We start from the raw sequence: 10,467 nt of genomic DNA on the forward strand, positions 1-10,467 counted from the left end.
CTCAAACCGACAGATCCTAATCCCACCATCATCCCACACACGGCTAAAACTTTAATCCGCCAGGGTTTAAGTCTAAATCTTGCCTTCGTTCCCCCCCACCCCCAGTCCCAAAACCATTTCGTTGAAAGCAACCATGTGCCCTGCTTTGAGAGAGCTGAGCATATATAGGGCAGACCATCGACAGTATGACACTCCCTCAGTACCGCCCCTCTGACAGTGCGGCACTCCCTCAGTACCGCCCCTCCGACAGCGCGGGGCTCCCTCAGTACCGCCCCTCCGACACTGCGGCGCTCCCTCAGTACTGCCCCTCCGACAGTGCGGCGCTCCCTCAGTACCGCCCCTCCGACAGTGCGGCGTTCCCTCAGTACCGCCCCTCCGACAGTGCGGGGCTCCCTCAGTACTGCCCCTCCGACAGTGCGGCGCTCCCTCAGTACCGCCCCTCCGACAGCGCGGGGCTCCCTCAGTACCGCCCCTCCGACAGTGCGGCACTCCCTCAGTACTGCCCCTCCGACAGTGCGGCACTCCCTCAGTACCGCCCCTCCGACAGCGCGGGGCTCCCTCAGTACCGCCCCTCCGACAGTGCGGCACTCCCTCAGTACCGCCCCTCCGACAGCGCGGGGCTCCCTCAGTACCGCCCCTCCGACAGTGCGGCACTCCCTCAGTACTGCTCCTCCGACAGTGTGGCGCTCCCTCAGTACCGCCCCTCCGACAGTGCGGCGCTCCATCAGTACCGCCCCTCCGACATTGGCCTTCCTGATCACTTGCTGTACCTGCGTCCTATCCTTTTGTGTTTCATGCACAAGTACCCCCAGGTCCCGCTGTACTGCAGCACTTTGCAGTTTTTCTCCATTTAAATTATAATTTGCTTTTCTATTATTTCTGGCAAAGTAGATTACCTCACATTTTCGCACATTATACTCCATTATACTCCAACACACTCCTGGCTGGCCTGCCACAATCTGCCCGACGTAAACTAGAGGTGATCCAAAACTCGGCTGCCCCCCGTGTCCTAACTCGCACCCAGTCCCATCACCCCCTGTGCTCGCTGACCTACATTGGCTCCCGGTTAAGCAACGTCTTGATTTCAAAATTCTCATCCTTGTTTTCAAATCCCTCCAGCCCCTACACCCCTCCCACTCTCTGTAACCCCCTCCAGCTCCTACACCTCTCCCTATCTCTGTAACCTCCTCCAACCCTTACACCCTCCCTATCTCTGTAACCTCCTCCAGCCACTACACCCCTCCCTATCTCTGTAACCTCCTCCAGTCCCTACACCCCTCCCTATCTCTGTAACCCCCTCCAGCCCCTACACCCTCCCTATCTCTGTAACCTCCTCCAGCCCCTACACCCCTCCCTATCTCTGTAACCTCCTCCAGCCCTCCCTATCTCTGTAACCCCCTCCAGCCCTACACCCCTCCCTATCTCTGTAACCTCCTCCAGCCACTACACCCCTCCCTATCTCTGTAACCTCCTCCAGCCCTACACCCCTCCCTATCTCTGTAACCTCCTCCAACCCCTACACCCTCCCTATCTCTGTAACCTCCTCCAGCCAATACACACCTCCCTATCTCTGTAACCTCCTCCAGCCCCTACACCCCTCCCTATCTCTGTAACTTCCTCCAGCCTCTAACATAGAAACACAGAAAACAGATGCAAGAGTAGGCCATTCGGCCCTTCGAGCCTGCACCACCATTCAATAAGATCATGGCTGATCATTCCCTCAGTACCCCATTCCTGCTTTCTCTCCATACCCCTTGATCCCTTTAGCCGTAAGGGCCACATCTAACTCCCTTTTGAATATATCTAACGAACTGGCCTCAACAACTTTCTGTGGTAGAGAATTCCACAGGTTCACAACTCTCTGAGTGAAGAAGTTTCTCCTCATCTCGGTCCTAAATGGCTTACCCCTTATCCTTAGACTGTGACCCCTGGTTCTGGACTTCCCCAACATCGGGAACATTCTTCCTGCATCTAACCTGTCCAGTCCCGTCAGAATTTTTTATGTTTCTATGAGATCCCCTCTCATTCTTCTAAACTCCAATATATAAAGGCCCAGTCGATCCAGTCTCTCTTCATGTCAGTCCGGCCATCTCGTGAATCAGTCTGGTGAACCTTCGCTGCACTCCCTCAATAGCAAGAATGTCCTTCCTCAGATTAGGAGACCAAAACTGAACACAATATTCCAAGTGGGGCCTCACCAGGACCCTGTACAACTGCAGCAAGACCTCCCTGCTCCTATACTCAAATCCTCTCGCTATGAAGGCCAACATACCATTTGCCTTCTTCACCGCCTGCTGTACCTGCATGCCAACTTTCAATGACTGATGTACCATGACACCCAGGTCTCGTTGCACCTCCCCTTTTCCTAATCTGCCGCCATTCAGATAATATTCTGCCTTCGTGTTTTTGCCTCTAAAATGGATAACCTCCTCCCCTTGATCCCTTTAACTGTAAGGGCCAATTCTAACCCTCGCTTAACCACAGGGACACTGAGTCCTGTTGTCGTACCTTTAATCTCAGCTCACACGAGGTACATTAGGAACAGGAGGAGGCCGTTCAGCCCCTCGAGCCTGTTACATTAGGGACAGGAGGAGGCCGTTCAGCCCCTCGAGCCTGTTACATTAGGGACAGGAGGAGGCCGTTCAGCCCCTCGAGCCTGTTACATTAGGGACAGGAGGAGGCCGTTCAGCCCCTCGAGCCTGTTACATTAGGGACAGGAGGAGGCCGTTCAGCCCCTCGAGCCCGCTCCGCCATTCAATGGGATCAGGGCTGATCTGTGACCTAACTCCATCTACCCGCCTGTGGCCTATATCCCTTAATATCTTCGGTTAAGAAAAATCGACTAATCTCAAAGAGTTAAAATGAACAATTGACCTCCTGCATCGATTGCCGTTTGCGGAAGAGAGTTCGACCGCCCTGTGTGTGCAGAAACGTTTCCTAACTTCACCCCTGAAAGGTCTGGCTCGAATGTTTAGCCTATGCCCCCTCGTTCCCGACTCCCCAACCAGCAGAGATAGTCTCTCTCTATCCACCCTACCTGTTCCCCTCAATATCCTGAAATCTTCGATCAGATTGCCCCTGAACCTTCTCAATCCCAGGGAATACAACCCGAGTTTGTGTAAGCTCTCCACGTAACTTAACGCCTTGGAGTCTGGGTAACGTTCTGGTGAACCTCCACTGAGCTCCCTCCGAGGACAGGATACCCTCCCTCAGGTGTGGGGCCCAGAACTGCTCACAGTGCTCCAGGTGTGGTCCAACCAGGGCTCTGTACAGCTCTCGCTGGGACCTTTCCTTCCGACAGGGGACACTGACATCAATTTTGTACAACTACACGTCCACAGATCACCAAGGGTACCTGGCCAGGTAGATAAGGCGGTTAAAACACAGAAACATAGAAAGTAGGTGCAGGAGTAGGCCATTCGGCCCTTCGAGCCTGCACCACCATTCAATAAGATCATGGCTGATCATTCCCTCAGTACCCCTTTCCTGCTTTCTCTCCATACCCTCTGATCCCTTTAGCCGTAAGGGCCACATCTAACTCCCTTTTGAATATATCTAACGAACTGGCCTCAACAACTCTCTGTGGTAGAGAATTCCACAGGTTCACAATTCTCTGGGTGAAGAAGTTTCTCCTCATCTCGGTCCTAAATGGCTTACCCCTTATCCTTAGATTGTGACCCCTGGTTCTGGACTTCCCCAACATCGGGAACATTCTTCCTGCATCTAACCTGTCCAATCCCGTCAGAATTTTATATGTTTCTATGAGATCCCCTCTCATCCTTCTAAATTCCAGTGAATATAAGCCTAGTCGATCCAGTCTTTCTTCATATGTCAGTCCTGCCATCCCGGGAATCAGTCTGGTGAACCTTCGCTGCACTCCCTCAATAGCAAGAATGTCCTTCCTCAGATTAGGAGACCAAAACTCAACACAATACTCCAAGTGTGGTCTCACCAAGGCCCTGTACAACTGCAGTAAGACCTCCCTGCTCCGATAATGAAATCCTCTCGCTATGAAGGCCAACATACCATTTGCCTTCTTCACCGCCTGCTGTACCTGCATGCCAACTTTCAATGACTGATGTACCATGACACCCAGGTCTCGTTGCACCTCCCCTTTTCCTAATCTGCCGCAATCAGATAATATTCTGTCTTCGTGTTTTTGCCCCCAAAGTGGATAACCTCACATTTAACCACACTGTACTGAATTTGCCATCCTCCTCACAGTTCACACTGCCACCCAGTTTAGTGTCATCTGCAAACTTGGAGATATTACACTCAATTCCTTCATTTAAATCGTTGATGTATATTGTAAATAGCTGGTGTCCCAGCACTGAGCCCTGCGGCACCCCACTAGTCACTGCCTGCCATTCTGAAAAGGGCCCGTTTATCCCGACTCTCTGCTTCCTGTCTGCCAACCAGTTCTCTATCCACGTCAGTACATTACCCCCAATATCATGTGCTTTGATTTTGCACACCAATCTCTTGTGTGGGACCTTGTCAAAAGCCTTTTGAACGTCCAAATACACCACATCCAGTGGTTCTCCCTTGTCCACTCTGCTAGTTACATCCTCAAAAAATTCGAGAAGATTTGTCAAGCACGATTTCCTTTTCATAAATCCATGCTGACTTGGACCGATCCTGTCACTGCTTTCCAAATACGCTGCTATTTCATCTTTAATAATTGATTCCAACATTTCCCCACTACTGATGGCAGGCTGACCGGTCTATAATTACCCATTTTCTCTCTCCCTCCTTTTTTAAAAAGTGGTTTTACATTAGCTACCCTCCAGTCCATAGGAACTGATCCAGAGTCAATAGACTGTTGGAAAATGATCACCAATACATCCACTATTTCTCGGGCCACTTCTTTAAGTACTCTGGGATGTAGACTATTAGGCCCCGGGGATTTATCGGCCTTCAATCCCATCAATTTCCCTCACACAATTTCCCATCTAAGAAGGATATCCTTCAGTTCCTACACCCCTCCCTATCTCTGTAACCTCCTCCAGCCCCTACACCCCTCCCTATCTCTGTAACCTCCTCCAGCCCAAAACCCCCCGAGATCTCTGCACTCCTCTAATTCTGCCCTCCTGGCCATCCCTGATTATAATCGCTCCACCATCGGTGGCCGTGCCTTCTGTTGCCTGGGCCCCAAGCTCTGGAACTCCCTCCCGAAACCTCTCCGCCTCTCTCTCCTCCTTCAAGACGCTCCTTAAAACCTCCCTCTGTGACCCAGCTTTTGGTCGCCTGTCCCTAATATCTCCTTCTGGGTCTCGGGGTCAATTTTATGTTTGTCTTATAACACTCCTGTGAAGCGTCTTGGGAAGTTTCACTACGTTAAAGGCGCTATATAAATTAAAGTTGTTAAGTTGTTGTTGGGGGATAGCAGCACGAGGGGAAAGGTCAAGGGTTAGCCTGAGGGGTTGCGGGGGTGGGGGCAAGGGGGATGGTTGACCTCTATAGTTGGCCTCAGTGCCTTCTTGCAGTGCGTGGAGGGCGAGGTGTGGTGTTGAGGGAAGCAGGGATGAGGGGGAGGGCGAGGACATGGGCGGGCCGTGCCGCCCCAACAGTCGAATAGCCCGTCTGTTTGCCCCCTCCCCCATCACGAGGTTTCGTCCCAGCACCTTGCACTCGGGATCTTTGCTCGTTGAACGGGAGCTGACTCCAAACGGCCGCGAATTAATGATCAGCAATTGTCAGTCAGAAGCCGAGGGGATCCAGGGGGTGGGAGGTGGCCTGGGGGGAGCAGGTGTCTGGCCCATCTGGGCGAAGGGGTTAACTGCTCTGCTGATCGGGCACCCATCTGGCGCTCCGCTTCTCTGCTCGCTCCCCGCCCCCCAGCTCTCTCTCGTTCCTCCAACTCTTTCTCTCTCTCTCGATTTCTTGTGTTCATCTCCTCTCTGAGTATCCACCGCCTGTCTCTGAATCACCGTCTCCCTGGTTCACATTCACCATCGCTCATTCTGACTCTCGCGTCTGCTGTTCGAGCTCTCTCTCTCTCTCTGTCTCTCTCTCTCTGTCTGTCTCTCTCTCTCTCCGACTCCCTCTCTCGCTCTCTCTCTGTGTCGCTCTGTGTCTGTGCCTCTCTCTGTCTCTCTCTCTGTGTCGCTCTGTGTCTCTGCCTCTCTCTCTCTGTGTCGCTCTGTGTCTCTCCCTCTCTCTCTCTCTGCCTCTCTCTCTGTGTCACTCTGTGTCTCTGCCTCTCTCTCTCTGTCTGTCTGTCTGTCTCTCTCTCTGTCTCTCCCCCTCTCTCGCTCTGTCTCTGTCTCTTTCTGTCTCTCCCTCTCTGTCTCTGACTCCCTCTCCGTCTCTCTCTGACTACCTCTCTGTCTCTCGCTCTCGCTCCGTCTTCTCTCTCTCTCTCTGTCTCTCTCTCTCGCTCCGTCTCTCTCTCTCTCTCTGTCTCTCTCTCTCTCTGACTCCCTTGGTCTCTGTGTGTGTGTGTGTCCCTCTCTGTATCTCTCTCTCTCTGTCTGTCCCTCTCTTTCTGTCTTTCTCTCTGTCCCACTCTCTGTCTGTCTCTCTCTCTGAAGTGTCCCGTTTTCTGTCTGTGTGTGTGTGTGTGTGTGTCTATATTCAAGGCTCTCTGTCTCTCAGTCTGTGTGCGTGTGTGTGTGTCTGTATGTGTATCTCTTACTCTGTGTGTCCAGGTCGCTCCGTCAGTGTGTGTGTGTGTGTGTACGTCTCTCTGCCTGTCTCTCCGTCTGTATGTGTGTGTCTGTACGTGTACCTCTTATTGTGTGTCTCTCTCTCTCCCTCTCCGTCCTTCCAATGTAATGACACACACACACAAAACCTCACAGAGAATGAACAGAGTGAAACTGCAGAGACTGGGAGTTTTGGGGGAGAGGCACTGGCAGACACTGGTCCGATCTCCCTCAGAGCTGACATGGGCTGTAAAAATCACCCAGTGCTGTTGATGTGCAACGAGAGAGCTTTGATCAGAAAGAATCACACATCTCACACCTCCAGCCGCTGCAAGATATATCTTTTAAGCCCCGGAAGAATGATCTTAAAACTGGCTTAATTCAGCCCTGGGCAACTGGCTCCCACACTCGTACACAAACCCCCCCCTCCTCACCCCTCCGTTCCCCCCCCACCACCCCCCAACTCCTCCTACCTGGTTTCACAGGGAGGTTATCCTTTTCCCCAACTCGCTGACAACCTGGGGCTCCACGGTATGTCACAGCAGCCTGGTTGTTGAGCAGTGGAAGAACATTGTGGGCTCACTGTGAGAGCGAGAGAGAGAGAGGGATAGAAATAAAGAGAGAGAGAGAGATAGTGTGCTGGTGGAGTGAGAGATAGAAAGAGATAGAGATGGAAATAAAGAGAGAGAGAGATAGTGTGCTGGTGGAGTGAGAGATACAGAGAGAGAGAGAGATAGGTTGCTGATGGAGTGAGAGAGATAAAGAGATTTAAGAGAGAGAAAGGGAAAGAGACAGAGAGACTGGGGGAGGGGCAGAAACTTGCATTTATATAGCGCCTTTCACGACCACCGGACGTCTCAAAGCGCCTCACACCCAATGAAGTACTATCGGAGTGCGCTCACCGTTGTAATGTGGGAAACGCCAATTTGCGCACAGCAAGCTCCCACACCCGGCGATGTGATAATGACCCAGATAATCTTGTTTTTGTTATGCTGATTGAGGGATAAATATTGGCCAAGACACCGGGGAGAACTCCCCCTGCTCTACTTCGGTATAGTGGCCCCGGGATCGTTTACGTCCGCCCGAGAGGGCAGATGGGGCCTCGGTTTAACGTCTCGTCCGAAAGACGGCCCCCTCCGACAGTGCGACGCTCCCTCAGTACTGCCCCTCCGACAGTGCGGGGCTCCCTCAGTACCGCCCCTCCGACAGTGCGGGGCTCCCTCAGTACCGCCCCTCCGACAGTGCGGCGCTCCCTCAGTACTGCCCCTCCGACAGTGCGACGCTCCCTCAGTACCGCCCCTCCGGCAGTGCGGGGCTCCCTCAGTACCGCCCCTCCGACAGTGCGGGGCTCCCTCAGTACCGCCCCTCCGACAGTGCGGGGCTCCCTCAGTACCGCCCCTCCGACAGCGCAGTGCGGGGCTCCCTCAGTACCGCCCCTCCGACAGTGCGGGGCTCCCTCAGTACCGCCCCTCCGACAGTGCGGGGCTCCCTCAGTACCGCCCCTCCGACAGCGCAGTACGGGGCTCCCTCAGTACCGCCCCTCCGACAGCGCAGTGTGGCGCTCCCTCAGTACCGCCCCTCCGACAGTGCGGGGCTCCCTCAGTACCGCCCCTCCGACAGCGCAGTGCGGGGCTCCCTCAGTACCGCCCCTCCGGCAGTGCGGCGCTCCCTCAGTACCGCCCCTCCGACAGCGCAGTGCGGCGCTCCCTCAGTACCGCCCCTTCTGACTCAGAGAGTGCTCCCCCTGAGCCACAGCTGACATGTCCTTCAATATTGGCAAGGTACGATGAACAACAACTATGTATTTATATAGCGCCTTTAACGTAGTAAAACCTCCCAAGGGTCTTCGCAGTTGTGTTCTACGACTCAGAGGCGAGAGTGTTGTTCCCTGAGCCACAGCTGACACTGGGGGAAGAGATAAAACGGTGGAGTGAGAGAGAGTGAGTGTGCTGGTAGAGAGAGTAAAAAAGGTGGCGTAATTCTTTGCCATTCGTTCCTGGGAGGTGGGCCTCGCTGGCCAGGCGGCGTTTATTGCCCATCCCTAATCGCCCCTTGAGAAGGTGGTGGTGAACCTCCTTCTTGAACCGCTGCAGTCCGTGTGGTGAAGGTGCTCCCACAGTGCTGTTAGGCTGGAGAAATACCACCAACGCTGTCTCCGCGAGATCCGGCAAATCCCCCGGGAGGACAGACGCACCAACGTTAGCGTCCTCGACCAGGCCCAACATCCCCAGCATCGAAGCACTGACCACACTCGACCAGCTCCGCTGGGCAGGGCCACATTGTCCGCATGTCCCCCCCGACACGAGACTCCCCAAAGCAAGCGCTCTACTCGGAACTCCTTCACGGGCAAACGAGCCAAAGGTGGGCAGAGGAAACGTTACAAGGGACCACCCTCAAAGCCTCCCTGATAAAGTGCAACATCCCCCACCGACACCTGGGAGCCCCTGGGCCCAAAGACCAGTCCCGCCCTAAGTGGAGGGAGTGAATCCGGGAGGGCGCTGAGCACCTCGAGTCTCGTCGCCGAGAGCGTGCAGAAAGCAAGCGCAGGCAGCGGAAGGAGCGTGCGGCAAACCAGTCCCACCCTCCCCTTCTCTCAACCACTGTCTGTCCCACCTGTGACAGGGACTGTGGCTCCCATATTGGGCTGTTCAGCCACCGAAGGACTCGTGTTAAGAGTGGAAGCAAGTCTGCCTCGATTCCGAGGGACTGCCGATGAACCCGATGGGTTTTTTCGACAATCCGATAGCTTCACGGTCAACATTACAGACACTAACGATTTTAATTCCAGATTGATTTAATTCACCGAATTTAAATTACCACGGCGGGGATTGAACCCGGGTCTACGGAAATGTGGTTTCCTAGCAACGAGTTCAAAACACCGCTTGCCAAACGACCCAGCAAACCGGGGGGGGGAATGGGCGCACGTTTGGTGGGGCCCACCTTTTCAGACTTAAAAGGGCAACGGCCAGACACGGCCATCAATTTAACAGCCTCCCCCACAAATAGCATCATTATCGAGTGGGGTGCTGATCATGACAAACCAAGAATGCCCCAGAGTCCTGTGTCGCAGATCTTAGCTGGGGGTTGCGGGGGGGGAATTCGGAGGCTATATTTTGACTCAGTTTCCTGGGGTAGGGAAGATTGGGGTGCAGGGGCCGGGGCAGACACGAGACAGCCAGGGTTCCTGCTCCTGATCGCCCCATCCGCTGTCTCCGAGCTGCAGAGTGCAAGCTTGTGGGAGACAGCAGGGTCAGAATGGCTGGGGATGCCCCCCACGGTTGAATAGTCCAGCCACGCTAACTGCAGCGGACTCACGCATGAAGAACAGCCCCTCGGGCAGTGTTTGATGGGACAGTGTAGAGGGAACTTTACTCTGTATCTAACCCCCTGTACCTGCCCTGAGAGTGTTTGATGGGACAGTGTAGAGGGAGCTTTACTCTGTATCTAACCCCGTGCTGTACCTGCCCTGGGAGTGTTTGATGGGACAGTGTAGAGGGAGCTTTACTCTGTATCTAACCCCCTGTACCTGCCCTGGGAGTGTTTGATGGGACAGTGTAGAGGGAGCTTTACTCTGTATCTAACCCCCTGTACCTGCCCTGGGAGTGTTTGATGGGGACAGTGTCGAGGGAGCTTTACTCTGTATCTAACCCCCTGTACCTGCCCTGGGAGTGTTTGATGGGACAGTGTAGAGGGAGCTTTACTCTGTATCTAACCCCCTGTACCTGCCCTGGGAGTGTTTGATGGGACAGTGTAGAGGGAGCTTTACTCTGTTGTCTCACCCCCTGTACCTGCCCTGGGAGTGTTTGATGGGACAGTGTAG

At 54.1% G+C, this 10,467-nt stretch overlaps 1 protein-coding gene across 1 annotated transcript in view; it reads right to left on the minus strand.

Annotated features, from left to right (window-relative positions):
- LOC139240587 (caM kinase-like vesicle-associated protein) overlaps positions 1–7,217 on the minus strand; it is a 33,472-nt gene extending 26,255 nt beyond the window's left edge. Inside the window, exon 1 of the mRNA XM_070869132.1 lies at positions 7,121–7,217. The gene's annotated coding sequence lies outside the window, so the exon portion shown is untranslated. The remainder of the gene's footprint in view (positions 1–7,120) is intronic.
- Between the last annotated feature and the right edge of the window lie 3,250 nt (positions 7,218–10,467).

The sequence above is a fragment of the Pristiophorus japonicus genome, chromosome 32, assembly GCF_044704955.1.
Source record: "Pristiophorus japonicus isolate sPriJap1 chromosome 32, sPriJap1.hap1, whole genome shotgun sequence".
Taxonomy (NCBI): domain Eukaryota; kingdom Metazoa; phylum Chordata; class Chondrichthyes; family Pristiophoridae; genus Pristiophorus; species Pristiophorus japonicus.